General features: G+C 42.3%; 1 pseudogene; it reads left to right on the top strand.

Annotated features, from left to right (window-relative positions):
* The first annotated feature begins 12,449 nt into the window (after positions 1-12,449).
* LOC148117279 (E3 ubiquitin-protein ligase RLIM pseudogene) lies at positions 12,450-14,451 on the top strand (annotated as a pseudogene).
* The last annotated feature ends 2,801 nt before the right edge of the window (positions 14,452-17,252 follow it).

Below are 17,252 nucleotides of genomic sequence, written 5' to 3' on the forward strand. Positions count from 1 at the left end.
TCATTTAGGTAATCATAACAGTAGTTTGTGTTTTTATTTTTTTCAATTATTTATTTATCTTGATTTTTTATCCATTGCTGTTTTAACTGTCTGTGTGAGAGTGTCAAATCCCCTAGAGCTGGAGTTACATGAGGTCCTTCTGTATTTGTGTTGCTTTCATTGGTTGAATATAGAAACTGCTTCTGCCTTTTGATAGGCAGCCCTTAGGTGGGAAGAGTAGACAGAACAGAATTCTGGGAAGAAATACAGAGTGGCAGAGGCCATGATTCTCCTGCCTGAGACAGATGCTGGTTAGAATCTTTCCTGGTTAGCCAGGAATTCATGGTGATATACAGATTATTAGAAATGGGTTAAACTAATATCTGAGAGTTAGCCAATAAGAGGTTAGAAATAATGGTCCAGGCAGTAATTTAATTAATGCATTTTTGTATAGTTATTTTAGGTGTAAACTAGCCAGGCGGGATGGAGCAAGGGACCTCGCTCCCTCCATACTACAGATTTGTGCTCTGACATGATGGACTAAATCTATTTATAAACCTGAGAGGACTTAAGAAGGAGAGAGAGAGAGAGAGAGAGAGAGAGAGAGAGAGAGAGAGAGAGATTAATACAGATTGTGCTGTTTGTTGGGGCAGGCCGTGGAGGGATTTCCTGAATCAGCAAGAGCAGCAGAGAAAAGCCATGCCATTTTAAAACAATGCTTCTTGGTCCTGCCGCTGGTGCAAACTCTAGCTATGTATCATTTGTGGGCCTGGATGTTTGTGTGCCCACTCAGGTTCAGGAGTAAAATATTTGAGATCATGCCCGTGTCTCAGCTCTTCCTGCTTGGGTAGGTAGCGGGAGCAGGTCTACTAGAAAGTGGCAGTTTTGAAATACCAGTTTCTGGGCTGTGCCACCATGGTGATCTCTGTCTGGCTCCTGCAGGAGACAGAGCTTTTAAATGGGGTTTTGTGAGTAAAGTGCTATGGCTTCCTTGATGGCAACGTGGACTGCTGTGTGCCTGGAACTGTGCATGGCTCAGGGTCAACAAATGGCTCTGAGGAAGAAGGGGCTCAGCTCTGCCATGCTGAACTGTGCTTATCTCAGGCAGGAACTACCATAATTATCATAATAATAGCACAGTTAAGGTTTAAACTGGGCAGGAAACAGGCAGTACCTTATTACCCCTACATGAAGCAACTTAAGTTTTTAAGAAATGCTCAGCATTTTAAGTAGTGCTCCTGGATAGTAAAGAATTACAGATTCACAATAGGACAGATTCAGACATAAAAGACCTCTAAATGGGGCACGGTGTTAGATAAATGTACATAGGCTTGAGAGAGAAAAGAAATAAGGAGTATAGAAAGTCTTAAAATAAAGTTAGTGCTTTAAAAAAGGGTAAAGTCTTTAAAGAGATAAAGTCAGATAGTCATACATTTAAAAAAAATCAAGCCACGTAAAAATGGAAAATTAACAAAGAGTCTGGATTCTCTGTGTTGTTGTGTTTTCTTTGAATTTTTTGACTACAAAGGAGTTAAGTGCAGAGTGACATTTTGTTGTATGGGCTAAGCTAAACCAGCATGTATATTATGAAGGTATCTTGACTTCAGAATTTGGGTCTAAGGATATGAAACTTTGGAAAAGAGGTTCTTCTTTTGTTTTCACAGAAGATGAGAACCTGTGGATTGCTTCTAGGCCAATATGATATGATAGACCACGCCCTCCGAAAAGGTTGCTGTGAACACCCTCAGAAAATTACTTTGCTCAACTGGTGACTGAGATGAATCTAACACAAAGGATACACCATGAGAGACCTGATTAACAGCACCCCTACACAGCACAAAGTAGTTTGGACAGAAATAACTGTGCCCATATTCCCAAATCATTTAAAGGAGGAGATTATATAGATATGGATAATTTGCATTGGTATGCATTTTGCTTTAGTGATATAAATTTAAGGTAAATTTTGTTATATGTATATGTATTTCTGATCTTGATTAAGGTATTGTGATTGTGTAGTTCTTTAAAATATGTAATGTATAATTAGGAAATATAGGTTGTTAATAGGTAATCTTCAAAAATAGTCAAGCTTGTAGTCATGTTAGATTTTCTAGGTATATAGAGATATATTACAATTAGATAGGCATTCTTCAATATCTTTCAAAGACTACAGAATATGATATTTAATAATTTAGGACTTTTCATGTCAATGAGGCATGTTTGCTCCTGGCAGCACCAATCTACTTCAAGAGGAAGATGGGCATTGAAGAGGCTTGTTATGGAGTTGGTTAGACATTTGGGAAGGAAACTGCTCTTGCCTGGACTGTTGCATAAACTGGACATGAAGAACTCCAGAGAGAGGACTGATGAACTTGCCTAATGGTAAGATGATCCTTCAGGGTTCCTGATTCATGAAAGTGTCTGTGAGACATTCTGCAGGATACAAAAGAAAGTGACTGAACTGTCTTTGAAATTTTCTGCTTCATGGAAAAATCTGCTGGATCCTATGGGCCTGAAGGCCAAAGATGGATGCCCCAATGATACAGAAGAACTTTGGGTGACTGTCCAGGCAGTGAGATGTCTCTGTCATTTCTAGAGTTTTGAAAGTTGCTTACTTCTTATTTACTTAGGTAATATTATATCCTTCTGGAGCCTTTGATGGAGTTGAAGTATATATAGTTTTCCTTAGTTATGATGAAAGATAAAATAGATATAAATATTGTAACTGTAATTCTTGCTTGGTACCTGTTTTGTGTAATTGCACTACATTAAAGTCTTTCTTTTTGTTTAAACAGAAAAGCAGAAATGGCGTAAGAGACCCTTCTGTATATCTGTTGCTTTCATTGGTTGAATAAAGAAACTGTCTTGGCATTTTGCTAGGGCAGCCCTTAGGTGGGAATAGTAGACAGAACAGAATTCTGAGAAAAAAAGCAGAGTGACAGATGCCATGATTCTCCTGCCTGAGACAGATCTCGTTAGAATCTTTTCCGGTAAGTCATGACCTCGTGGTGATATACAGATTATTAGAAATGGGTTAGCCTAATATCTGAGAGTTAGCAAATAAGAGGCTGGAAATAATGGTTCAGGCAGTAATTTAACTAATACAATTTCTGTGTATTTATTTTGAGTGTAAGATAGCAAGGTGGGATGGAACAAGGGGCACTGCTCCCTCCACACTACAGTTGTGAACTGCCATGAAGGTGCTGGGAATTGAACTTGGATCATCTAGAAGAGAGACAGTACTCTTAACAGATGAATCAACTCTCAAGTCCTGGTATTTTTACTTCTAACCATTACATATTTTCCACAGTGTGTCAAGATACATATTTCAGCTGGTCAGTGATGGCATTCACCTTTAATTCCAGCACTCGGGAAGCATAGGCAGGCAGATCTCTGTGAGTTCGAGGTCAGCCTGGTCTATAAGACCTAGTTTCAGGACAGGCTCCAAAATTATGGAATTCCTGTCTCGAAAAAAACAAATAAATAAAAAAAACAAACAAGCAAAAACAAATTTTAAAAAGGTACATATTTCTGTTCAGAATGGCTTTCATGGGGTAAAGCACAAAAGTTGCAGAATTAATGCTAACTAGTACAGTCCACTGATGTTTGGATTTGGCAGCCCAGAAAGAATCGTTTTTATTTACACTTATTGATTTAGTGTATAAATTTGTGTGCATACTCATGATATGGTTAGTAGAGGCCAGAGGACAACTTATGGAAGTCAGTTCTTTCCATCCACCATAGGGTCAAGTAATGGAACCCAGATCATCAGTCTTGGAAGCAAGAGCCTTTTACTTGCTGAGCCATGTAGCTGGCCTAGATAGAATAATTTGTCTTGTTAAGTGGCTTCATATAACGTCTTATTGGGAAAGAACGAAAGATAATATACCCTTCAAAATCACCACAGAGTGAGAAGTCATATTATTTATTAATTGATTGGGAAGTCCTTATTGTCAAATAAATGCATATGTAACATGAGTATACATTATATTATTCCATAAGATCCACATAGCAAAAAGCGGTAATGGCACACAACTTTAATCCCAGAACTCGGGAGGCAGAGGCAGGCAGATAGATTACGAGGCCAGTCTGGTCTACAAGATCTAGTTCCAGAACAGCTAGGACTGAAACACAAAGAAACCCTGTCTGTCCCGCGCTACCGTCTCGCCCGCAAGAATGACGCGGGACACTTAGGATCCTTCTGCAGAAAAGCTTTAATGTGTCTTGAGAGAGAGAGCATAAGCTTACATTGCAGAGACCTAGAACGAGGGTACCCAGCCCTTATAAAGGAAATAGTCCTCACTTTGGACGTGTCACTCTTGGATTGGTCTGCTGCCCATTATCCCAGATGATGCCTCGGAAGTAGGCAGGGACAGTAGTGGAAAATTACCGAGCACATGTGCGTTACCTTGTTCACCTAGTGGTGAAACCGGGTACTAGTGCCATCTTGTGGTAGAGAATGTGGTTGCGGTCCTCCACATCTCCCCCTTTTTTACTTCTTTGCAGAAAGGCAACTCCCTCAGAAGGCAAAGATAGAAGTCGCACTTCCCCAAGTTGAAACATTATAATGGGCTTGCACAGAATCTGCCCCTAGGTTCATGACACCTGGAACTTATCTGGCCTGCCCTCTGCCATTTTTCTGGGAAAGGGAATATGCGGCAGGAAACCCTTATACAGGGTGACATATCTCTCAGAGAGGGCCATTCTCTGTGCGATGCTCTTCAGCTCGACAACTTTCAGGGCTAACTAAGCAAAGCACTCCACCCTGTGCAATGGACCACTGCCCTATGGGTGCAGGAGCTGGTTGGCACAAACCTTACTGCTTCAACATAGATAACCACATATCAGTAGAGGCTCCCTGTTCCAGGGCAGCCAGCGCTTGTGCAATAACTACATTGTCCCTACGACTTTGGGATTTGAGTCAGCAGACCATCCAGAGGAGAAACACTCTTCCACAGCATAGGGCTGCTCCAAACATTCTCACCCCCACCCATTCTTTGAAGTAGAAGATGAAGGACACAACCCAGGACTGGAATCCTTCGGCTAAGCTTATAAATCATCTCTAGGAAGGTAGGGGAGCCCCAGAGTCTTATTGGTTGTAAAAAACCGAGGAAACACCTCCAATCTATGGCTGACTGGTGTCGGCTTCGGGAGGACTGAGAGTATCCCCCATCGCTGCTCCATCATAACTGTTGTCATCCATCCGCAAAATGGCAGGAGGAACAGAAGCCAAATCCTCAGGCGAGTCCGCATGTTGTGGGTCACTTTTCACCGTTCGGGTCAGTCTCTCTGGCACCCAGAATGGGTTCTCCTGATCCTGTGGGAACACACAAACAGCTCCCCCTGGATCTCAATACAATGGGATCCGGGCCTCTCCATTCATTAGAAAACACATCTTTCCATTTAACCAAATCCTTGGGCTGCTGCGGATCTGAACAATGTCGTGTTGTCGCATTTTGGCCATTATCATCCAAATTTTAAAAATTTATAGTGAACAGAGCCATGGCAATGGCCACTCTTGGCGTTGGGGGCAACTCCTTCATTATTCCCACTTTTTTCTGTTTTTAATAAGAACTGGTATCGGTATAGGCCATGCCCTTGTCATTGTTCAGAGGGTCATCCTTGTTATTTCTCATCAAGTTCTCCAGTCCAATTACCTAGAAGATAACTAGACAATTGTTTAATAATCAGTCATTGTATCTGGGATCGCAGGGGCACAATTCTCCAGCTGTATCAAGAAGTCTACCAGAGGTGTGTTGGAAACTATGGGCTTTTTTCCCCTAGGCCGCATTCGGCAGGCGTAAACCCCGTTAATTGTTTTGCCAGTTTTCGGCTTGTATTGTTATGGAGCCCTTTTCCATAGTGGTGGCCCCATCCCGGGTTTTATTGCTTTCCCAGAGGGGCTGGCCTTGCTCTCCACGGCTGTGTTGGTGGGCAGTGTGGCGGGAGCCGACACCCGGACCGGTAACCGAGGCAGCATAGGCCGCCAACATCTGATGGTCCGTGCCGGAGCCGCTACAGCTCACGGGGCAGATGGGAAAGGCGCCATAGTCACAGATTTAGCCAATGACCCTATCACCTTAAAAATCCAAGAGCTTTTCTCATGTACTTCCCTGCGGATCCTGAAACATTAGATAAACCACGTGTATATACAGCAATTTTTCAGGAGGACATGAGTTCTTAAAATGCTAAGCAGTTCTTAAAATCTTAAGTATTGCCTGTTTACTGCAGCTAAACCTTGATTGCGCTTTTATTATGATAATTACGAGCAGTCCTGCCTGAAGTCAGCACAGTTCAGCTTAGCCAAGTGGAACCAGAGCCACTCCAGCCTCAGAGCCCCTCACAGTTTCAGGCACACTGCATTGTTGTGGCATCCGCCAGGCTAGGCACCGACTGGGCTGGCGCAATGTGCCTTTTACCACAGCCACCTAGCAAAGCTCTGCTCCAGCTGCTTTCTAGCCCCAGCTGCATTCGTTTTGGGTCCAAACTGGTGCACGGAGTGGAGCGGAACTCAGGGAAGCAGGTTTGCTGCTCTGCAACCACTGAAAAGATCCCACTTAAACAATCTTTTTAGGGAATTTGGGCGTTGATAGTCTCTCTGGCTACTTCCTGCTGAATGGGGATGCTGCATTCTTAGGGGTATTTTCTGCAACATTTCGGGAGGTCTCGGTGATTTAAATCACATAAATCTCAAGTAAATCCTTAGGCTCTCATTTTCTGTGGAGAGGAAAACAGAACCTCTTTTCCAAAACATCATATCCTTAGGCCCATATTTTCCTTTTTTCTTATTGTTGGTATCAGAAAGCTTTTGACCTTGTAGGTCAGTCTTCTCCCCCATTCTTATTTTCTTAGAACCACCGGGGAGTGCTTTTTTCTTATCTGGGACTGTCCTTTTCTTGCGCGCGCCTAACCTCTCACTGCACTCAGTTTCTGATATGCTATCCTGGACTTCCTCCACTTTTGCAACAACCGCCTGGCAGGATTCATCTTTTAAGCAATTTCTGGCGAAAAATAAGAGAACTGCTAAAAGAAGTACCAAGGCCTCTTAGAAACCTTCCCAATGCGGAAACAAATCAAGCCCAAAACTGAAAAATCCAGGAATAGTCATACCTCTCTGAGCATGCAGACCTGCAGTTCTGAATCCTCCTTGTGTCCAAGGGATCTCCAGCGGTGCGAGCAGTGGTCAGAGTTTCCCGGCGTCCTGGGCTTTACAACACCAGATGTCCCGCACTACTGTCTCGCCCGCAAGAACGACGCGGGACACTTAGGATCCTTCTGCAGAAAAGCTTTAATGCGTCTTCAGAGAGAGAGAGCATAAGCTTACATTGCGGAGACCTAGAACGAGGGGAATCCAGCCCTTATAAAGGAAACAGTTCTCACTTCGGACATGTCACTCTTGGATTGGACCACTGCCTATTATCCCAGATGATGCCTCGGAAGTAGTCAGGGACAGTAGTGGAAAATTACCGAGCACATGTGCATTACCTTGTTCACCTAGTGGTGAAACCGGGTGCTAGTGCCATCTTGTGGTGGAGAATGTGGTTGCGGTCCTCAACACCTGTCTCAAAAAACAAAACCAAAACCAAACCAAAAAAGATACACATAGCAATATTTCCTACTTTTTGTGGATGGGATGGGGAAGCAATAGCATTCAAATCTATGTATAGTGGCTAGTCATCCAAAATCAAAAGAGCATGCTAATAGAGTTTTGAATCCTCACCATATGTAATTCAAAATTACAACAGAAAAGCCTAGGGAGGCACAATGATTGACTTAATGTCACAAGAAACAAGGTGCTGAGAAGTACCCAGGGCTTCTATTATCTGCACAAGGCTTTCTGGGGAGCTAGAACCCACAGCTTACATCTGGACCTCTTCTAAGCAACCTGGCCCTGCTCAGTTTCCTACTCCAGACAAGCCATGCCCCTATGATCTTATTAACAGCAGCAAAGAGACTATCAGATTACAGGATTCCTGGGTGAAGGAACAAAAGACTCTGCCAACATGCTAGTTACTTTACTGAATCCAGCAAGACAGAGTTTCCTAGCAGAGCACATGCAGAAAAAGGTCAGCTACTTGTCCATGATTGTTTGGCCTCCCTGTTTTAGTCTACCACTAGGCAGCTATTGAGAAGCCTGGCTTTTGGTGGCCATTCCTAGACTATAATATGTCTTTCTCCCCTTTAGCCATCCTGTGAAAACCATAGGGAACACTTGACCCTGGTTTGTCTATTTTTGCCACTGTTATTTTGGTGGGTTTTCATTTTCTGTTGTTTTAGTTTTGTTTGAATTTTGAGACAGGTTCTCACTGTTCTGGCTTGTGTGAAGCTCACTCTGTGCACCAGATTGGCCTTAAACTCACAGAGATTTGCCCTGTCTCTGTCTCTCAGATGCTAGGTTTAAAGAATGTGAGCTGCCACTCTCAGTTTTGCTTCTGCTTTCTTAAATCAGGACTGCTTTCCGGCCAAGTCATTCCTCCTGACAAGAGACCTTTAAAAGGCCCCTCAGATCAAAGAAATAATGAGTATCGGGATTATCTGGGATTGCGGCTTCAGGATCTTCCTTGGACTAAAGGAGCATTACACTTTAAATAGTCAAGGGTGACCTTCAACTGTTGGCTCTCCTACCTCTACTTATCATGTGCCAGTGTCACATCACAGCAGTGTGATGCCCCATGCAGCCTTTTACATCTTTAGGTCCTTTCTGTTTGTCTGACACAGGGATTCACGCTGGCCTTGAACTTCCCATCCTCCTGCGGCCATTTCCCTAGGGCTGGTACTACAGGCATGTACCACCATTCTTGGCAATATAGTAAACTGCTTAGGCAACGTAGTGAAGACAATGCTGGATTTTCACAACTCTGATCTCTGGATATTACACCCAGAGAAGAATTCTCTAATGGAAAGTTATACCTTTTAGATATCTCCCAAATATTGTGCAAATCATATTTCTACAGTTGTACATGTTATAAATAACATAGAACTTACAGCTATAAAAGTGTTTTGGGCAAATATTCTAGGTCAGGATGAAAATGTAATTGTACTGGGCTAAAACAACATCAAACTCAAAGACCTAAGAACCTAGATAAAAATATGAAACTACAAGACACTTTATTTTTGTTAAAATTAAGGGAATACTTGGAATAATTATCTGGCTTGTCAGAAAACACTATTGGTAAATGTGAGCAAAGTTCACTCAGAAGGTAGGCTGTGTTTCTCAGGGTCACTTCTGTAGTCATAAGAGCCAAAGAAGACAGAAGAAGAGCTGCCGGGCAGTAGTGGCACACACCTTTAATCCCAGCACTCAGGAGGCAGAGTCAGGCAGATCTCTCTGAGCACGAGGCCAGCCTGGTCTTCAAGAGCTAGTTTCAAGACAGGGCACAAAGTTATCGAGAAACTCAGTCTCAAAAAACAAAACAAAACAAAAAGACAGAAGGGGCTTTGTCTTTACCTTATAACACACAGAGAGAGACAGGAAGACATAGACTCCCAGAGACAGACATTTATTCTGGAGATGCAATCAAAATAGAGATCCATTTAAGGACAGTTAGTTTTAAGCAATTGGATCCTACTTTGTCACAAGTTCAGAAACATAGCCAGGCAAAAATCACTTGAAGATGCATTAAATTCAGAATAGGCTGACACAGTTGCAGGACTTTGATGACCTTGTAGGAATGACTATTCAACATACAGCTTTTGAGGAAACAAAATACTTTGTTTTCCTGCTGATTGCTTTTACTATAGATAGAACATCTTTTAATTAACAGTTTTCACTTAGTACAGGAAATAATGAGTTCCAATATGACATTTACATACACCCATATCATTGCAGTTTGTTGATGACCTTTTGTATTCTTTCCTTTCTCTGCTAGTTCCCATTCTCTCTCCAAATAATTACTCTCCCTCTTTTATGTCTTGTGTTTGTGTGTGTGTGATTGTGTGACATGACAAATTTCCTTTAACCATTAATTTGTTGATGAATACCTAGGATGATGCCATAACGTGGTCTATGTGAATAGTGCCACAAAAATAAAGGGGTTCCCTCATCTCTCTCTAACAGGCTGGCTAGGATTCCTTTGCAGATTTTCCCAACCGTCCTGCAGCTACATCATGTGACAGTTCCATTGTCAGTGCTCTGAGGAACCTGCACTGTTATTTTCCATAGGGGCTGGATTAGTTGACATCTCCACCAGATTTCATTTTCTCACATTCTTGCCAGCATGTGATGTCACTGCTTTGTTTTTTGGTGGCCATTTCGACTGGAATGAGATGGAATCTGAATATAGTTTTACCTTGCAGACCTGCTGCTGTCTACGGATGTTGAACATTTTTCCTAACTTTATCAGCCATATTTTCCTTTGTTCATTTAAGAATCGTTTGTTAGTTCATTGGCTAATGTATTGATTGGATGATTTGTATATTGATATTTGAGTATATTAATTCAGTGTGAGGTATAAAACTAGCAAGAAATTCCTTCCTTCTGTATATGGCCTCTCCGCTCTGCTGCCTGTTCCCTTTGCTGTCCAGGTCTACAGTTTTATAAAACCCAATCTGTCGGTTCTGCCTCCTGAGCCCCTGGAGCTCTTGTCAGAAAGGCCTTTCCATGTCTTTCCTCTATCATGACGTGTTCTCCCCATTCCAGGCCAGCAGTTTCAAATTTGAAAGCCTTCCATTAAGGTCGTTGTGGCAGACTAAATTGACTTCTTTACAAGGTGAGAGATAGTCACTTAGATTAATTCTTCTTCAGGAGAACATACAGTTTTCTCAGCACCATTTGTTGAAAAAGTGGTGCTTTCTGTAGTGAGAGCTTTTGTCACCTTTGTCAACAATTAGGTCAAATGACCTTTCTCAATTCCAGGACTTGGGAGATAGTGGCAGAAGGATCAGCAGTTCAAAGCAAGACCATCCTGAGCTGTAACGGATCCTGTCTCAGACCCACACGAAACCTGTACCAGTGTGGATTTACTCTGAGTCTCTTCTCTATTCCTTTGTCTTTGTCTTTTGTTTTGGGACTGGTAGCATGCTGTTTTTGTCCCTATGGTTCTGTAGTGTAGCAAAATCCAGCATTGCCATCCTAAGAATAGCTCTGGTCACGTGTGATGTTCTGTGTCTCTCTGTGATTTTTGGAAGTACTTTAGCAATTCTGTGAAGAATAACATTCGAATTTTGATAGTGATTGCACTGAATCTGTCAATTGCTTTTAGTAAGATCACCATTTTCACAATATTAATTTTTCTAATTCATATCAGAATGTCATTCCTTAAATAGTTTTTTGGTGTTTTAAATCCTTTATTATTTATTTAAATTTATTTTTTGTGCTTTGGTGTCAAGTTGTTAGATCCTCTGGAACTGGACAGATGTGAGCTGCCATGTGGGTGCTGAGAATTGAAGACAGACCCTCTGGAAGAGCAGTCATCTCTCCAGGCCAGATGTTTTACATTTTTACTTGTAGGGCTAGAGAGATGGCTTAGCAGGTAATTACATATGCCACTAAGTCTGAAAGGCTCCATTCAGTTCCTGAGAGCTACTTTGTGTAAGTTGTCTTCAGACCTCCACACACCCATAGTGGCAAGGAAATGTGTACACACACTCACAAGAAAGAAGTGAATGTGTACAAATACACAAAGAAAAAAGTGAATGTATACACACACAAAGAAACAAGCTAATTTTCATAAATCACCCCTCAGTGAACGCTCTGTGGGAAGAAAGGGGCTGGGGAAATCAAGCGCTCCAATGGGTCTGAGCTTCTGTTTTCCATCCTGCTGGTACTGAAATGCATGGCCAGCAGGTACCTCTAGAATCAACCTTCCTGCTGACATCCGGTGACACTAACAGTTCCTTCCATGGAGGGCTGGGCTAAAACCACCTTTTTCCTTACCACCCTAATCAGATGCCAATCTGAATGGATCAGCATGTCCATATCTGCTTTCCCATTCTCTGTAATAGTCCATACAGCTATCTCCCACTCGAGGGCTGTAGCCGGGTGTCTTCAGGCTCCCTGACTTAATCCTTGTTCTCATGACACCAGAGGAGTGAAGGTCAACCTTCCTTCTCATGATGGCACCTAGCCACTGTCACTGGGGAATGGCACAATGAACATCCTGTGTGGTGACAGCCTATCAGGAAGCAGTCAGTGTCTCAATAAATTCCCCCAGCGTGATGTCAGCCTTGCAAGAAGAGTGGGTGTGTCCTACGAGTAGGACTACCAGTAGCTCTACCCCAGGCCTACCTGGTACGCTTTGGGTGAATCATCTGCTTTCTAAGTAGGACTTCTTGAGTCATGAGGAGTAGCTGAGAAAGGGGAACTGAAATCCATTCAATAGGTAATTTGGGGTGACTTTAAGAAAATTTACCTTGAGTCGATTTCTGTCACTGCTAGGTAACAATGGAAGATAATGGCTGCTTTGCTACACGTCAGAATGGGCGGAGCTCCTGGGCTAGAGGCGGGTCTTGCCCAGCCATTCGGAGGCGGGCTAGGGAGCAGGAGGCAGCCATGTGGCAGAGCTCAGGCAGCCAAGGCAGCAGCTGAGGCCACAGAGCCCAGCCAGTCCCCTCCTGGCCGGACCATCGAAGCCTAGTGAAGAAAACTGAAAGTCCGGTTTATTGGATTTCAGTCCTATGTCATAACAGACAGAAATCCTCCACTTGTTCATCAAGATGGAAAACTCAGATTCTAGCGATAAAAGAAATGACCAATCTGCAGCACAGCGCAGAAGGCAATTGATTCGATTGAATCGGAAAGAAGCTTTCTATCAATTTGTAAATAATCTGAGCGGAGAAGACTATCGACTTATGAGAGACAGCAATTTGCTAGGCACCCCGGGTCAAAGTACTGAGGAGGAGTTGCTCAGAAGACTACAGCAAATCAAAGAGGGGCCGCCCCCGACACAGAGCTCAGATGATAATAGACCTGGAGACTCTTCAGATGACGTGTCCAATGGTGACTCCATAATAGATTATCCTAACTCTGTAAGACAGACTGGCAATACAACAAGAAGTGGTCAGGGAAGGAATCAGTCCTGGAGCGCAGTGGGCCACACTAATCCACACAGTGGTGATCTCAGATTCAGTTTAGAGACAAATGTGAACCGTAAAAATGGACGACAAACCCCAGAGAACGGAAATGAACCGTCTGCTACAGACCTTAGTGCAGAAAACATGGACAGCAGCAGCCAAAGGCCAATGGAAAATTCAGCATCTGAGACATCATCTGCCAGACCACCTAGGTCAGAACGCAGTTCTGCTGAAGCATTAACAGAAGTGCCATCCACCAGAGGTCGGAGCAGGGCAAGAAACCACAAACCAGAACACGGGAGAAGACCCGTGTTTCAGCCAGAGCTGAAAGAAGTAGGTCTCTTCTGCACACAGCAAATGAAATTCCACGAAGATCTCATCGTAGCATCTCATCTCATACTTTTGTGCACCCTTTGGTAAATGAGATCGAGGGAAGTTCTAGAACCCCTCCCCATGGGACTCTGAGACAGCAGATAACTGGGCCTGAGTTGCTACGTAGAGGTCTTTTGGCGGCTTCTGGGTCAAGAAATTCTGCCGCTCAAGGGTCAAGTTCTTCAGACATGGGTACCAATGGTGGAGCGGCAGGATCTGGTCAAAGACCTCCAACCACAGACCTTCAAGCCAGAAGAGTTCTGCAGGGAGAATACCACCAGAGAGATAGCGTAGCTAGCAGACCTCGGTCAAGGTCCCAGGCCCCAAACACCATGGTCCTTTATGATAGTGGTCGTGGAGGTTTTATATGCACCTTAACATTTTTTGAACCTGCAGATGAGAGAACCTATGTGAATACTAACAGGTTTTCCACTCTTACACTCTTCGATACTGGATCAAGGGAAACTGCACCTGTTCCTTTTCAAACCCCATCAAGGCAGAGAACGACAGGTTTTGGTGAGTTTCCACCGAGTGGAAGAGGGCGCTCTGGTCGGAACAGCTCTGCTGCTGGCTCCAGCTCCAACCCCGGGTTCAGTTCCAATCGTGAAAGTTCACAAAGAAGCTCAGGGGTGTATGAAACCCTACTTTACCCTTTTAATGACAACCACCAAACTAGAGGACTCACCAAAGAACAGATTGCTAACTTAGCAATGAGAAGTTTTGGTAAAAATGACGCATTGAAGACATGTACTATTTGCATTATGGAATACATGGAAGGCAACAAAATACATAAGCTACCTTGCTCCCATGAGTACCACGCCCACTGCATCGACCGCTGGTTATCAGAAAATACCACCTGTCCCATTTGTCGCAGGGCTGTCTTATCTTCTGGGAACAGAGAAAGGGTTGTGTAATGAGAACAGAACTCTCGAAGCTGTATAGCTGGCATAGTGACGGGCAAAGGGAAATCGTTTGCTTTGTGTCCATGTTCTTGAGTGGTGCTTAAATATAAAGTCACAACCTCAATCGACTCATTGCTTTCTGAGGGAATCGTGTCTTTTCTCTTGTTTCTCTTTCAGGATAGGAAGAATATTTCAGACGTGACGTTTTAGGTCTTCAGTATTTGATTTCAGTACCAGGTAATTTGCTAACCTGTTGCTGATAATTTAACCATGTACACTTGTCATTTTCCCTCTGTTCCCATAAGGTCTGCCTTAGCAGGGGCTCCTTTATCATGTTGGCCTCTTATTAAGTTTCCCAGGCCATAAGAGGGGCATGAAGAAAATTCCCACTCAAGACTAAGTTCCATTATGTGTTTAGTAAGTGATTAATTAAAACTATACCGTTCCCAGTTATTGACGCAAATTCAGTCACATTCTGAATAAAGCTTGTTCACCTTCCAGATTAGGGGATGATGGACATACCAGTGTAAATTCCATTCTGGAGAATGGAACATTTTCATGATGACAGTGATATAGGCATGAACTGGTTTCCTACAGTGACAGCCACAGCAGCTTGACCCAGTATTCGAATTGAATAGATGAAGCAGAAGATCAACAAATTTGGCAGAGCTGTCTTTGGTTCAAAAAAATCAAACCGCTACCACCTAGCACAAGTTAAATTGAGGTTTTTACAATCTGCTCTTCAAAAACAGTAGGTGGAGGAAGGAAACTTCTAAACCAATTTTAAAGTAGGGATTTCAGTTGGTACAGATGGGTGTGCTTTTGCAACAGCCTCGGATTTTCTTGGTTTCGAGATTTATCAGGTAAGGTACTAGTGCACACTTGTCAATATTTCATTGCTGTATCTAGCAGGTCCAACATGCCACATTAAAAAGACATATTCATAAATTAAGAGATTATCTTTTTTTGAAAGTGAGGCATATTGGGTTATTTGAAATACAATTCTAGTTGTGTTGCCCATATTTGAAGATGAGATGGCTGGCTCACATGTATGGACACGCACTTTTTTGTTCTTCTTTAGTGGTAAGACTAGATTGTGATAACCCCAGTACTCTTGCCTCATTTTTCTTTTGAGACTGATTGGGATTGGACTAGCCTTGCTGGTTCCCTGGAGAAAGCTGCCAGGCCAGAAGAGAAGCTGGATTGAACAGGCACAACCCTGGCCTTTCACCAAATGAGCTAACTACCCAGATTAGCCCGGGTATCTAGAAACTGCTTTACCCAAATCTGCTTACCCTCACTGATACCACCTTAGCAGTACAGATTATTTCAAAGCTCATTCTTTCATGTTTTCCTCTGGCTTTCAAGGAAGTGAAATTGTAAATATGGTAGTTGTTTACAAAGAATATGTACTGCTTTTGCAAAGAAATAATGTCCAAACAAAGCTTCACGTATTTATTTAACATAAGCAGATTTCACTATTTATGACACTTATGTAATACTTTTTTATTTTTTTAAAGGATTGTCCATGTAAAAGTCAGGATTCCTTTATATTTGTGAGCCTCCTTGTCACCTTTCTATGGTTTTCATATCTGCAGGATAGCCCTGATTAACTAAAAAAATACGTTTTCCTCTTGGTAAAAATGTTCCATTTTTGGGTTTTCATTTTTTATAGCTCAAAAACAGCTGCAGCACATTCTAAACATGAAGTTACTGAAAACGGGTACCTCCCTGAACTCCCCAAACTTAATACTTGTTTGCAATGCACTGAAGTCAGAGGTAACCCAAGCAGGATGCTGGTTATGAATGCAGATGTTGAGCTCTTCGGAGACACTGGAAATCAAGCTTCCTATTTCTAGCCTTCAACAGAATGCACACGTTTGACGTGCATGTGGATCCTTTCGAATAGCACTCCTATCTCTTGGGTTCTGTAGGATGAATACAAGTATTTTTAGTGGGAGTTGCTTTTTATTTTACCGTGTCCATGACTATTATGTATTACTAGTGTTGTTCATATAGGTATCAGGTGTACAATGAAGGATGAAAATCTTTTTCCTCACCACTCTCCAAACATCTATTCTTGCAAAAGACTTTACATTTCATTTTGTGTCTTTGCACTTTTCTTTATTGCAGAAAGACTGTGTCTTTAAGGCCTACTTTGAACTTCATGCAGTAATAATGTTAGGTGATTACAGTGTTCAAAGCATAGGGGGAAGTACTAAATCCTGATTTTCCTTGAATATTTCAAATGTTTTTTTATAATCTGCTTACTAGTGTGATGGTTTGCAGTGTTTTGTTTTTATTTTATGCAGCTTATAATGTTGAGATTTATTAGTGCTGAAAATCTAGTTGAACAAGTTAAAAAACGGCAGGCTATTTTCAGTAACACTGAAGAGAGCTGTGGAGGGAAATTGGAACTTTTTTGTGAAAAGAACATGTTACTTACACCCTATGTTAATGGAGGTGGCATTGGGGAGAGGGAGGAGGCTCACACACTAGTGTTGGAACAGGTGATTGTCCAATTGATAAGGAAATGTGCCAGAAGATACTCAGTCTTTAGGGATATGATTATCAGAATCCATCCAAGGTAGGAAAATGCTTAGCTCTGTTACCTTAAGCAGTGGGTTTTTTTTTTCCTGAAGAACTTTATTTCTGTGCCCAGTATTCTCTACTTTTGTCAATGTCTTATATTTATGACGGGTTAACATTTACACATTTTGTATTTAACCACCTGCTTCTCTGACTTTAAGTCGGTTCTCCAAACCCTCGTGATTAAGGGGTCAATGTTGCAAATGACTAACTGTTTGCTGGAATGCAGTACCTTGTAGTTGATCTTGTTTTTTAAACAGATGGAGGAGACATTTTTAGTTCTTTTGTGAAAGGAAATCATTTGTAATCTGCCTTAGTTGATTTTTTAAAAATGTTTTTCCTGACTGGCTTCCCTGTCACACTCTAACCAAAAGTATGCAGGACATGGAAGCCATGCTTGCA

This window comes from Myodes glareolus, chromosome X, assembly GCF_982192425.1.
Source record: "Myodes glareolus chromosome X, mMyoGla1.1, whole genome shotgun sequence".
Lineage (NCBI taxonomy): Eukaryota > Metazoa > Chordata > Mammalia > Rodentia > Cricetidae > Myodes > Myodes glareolus.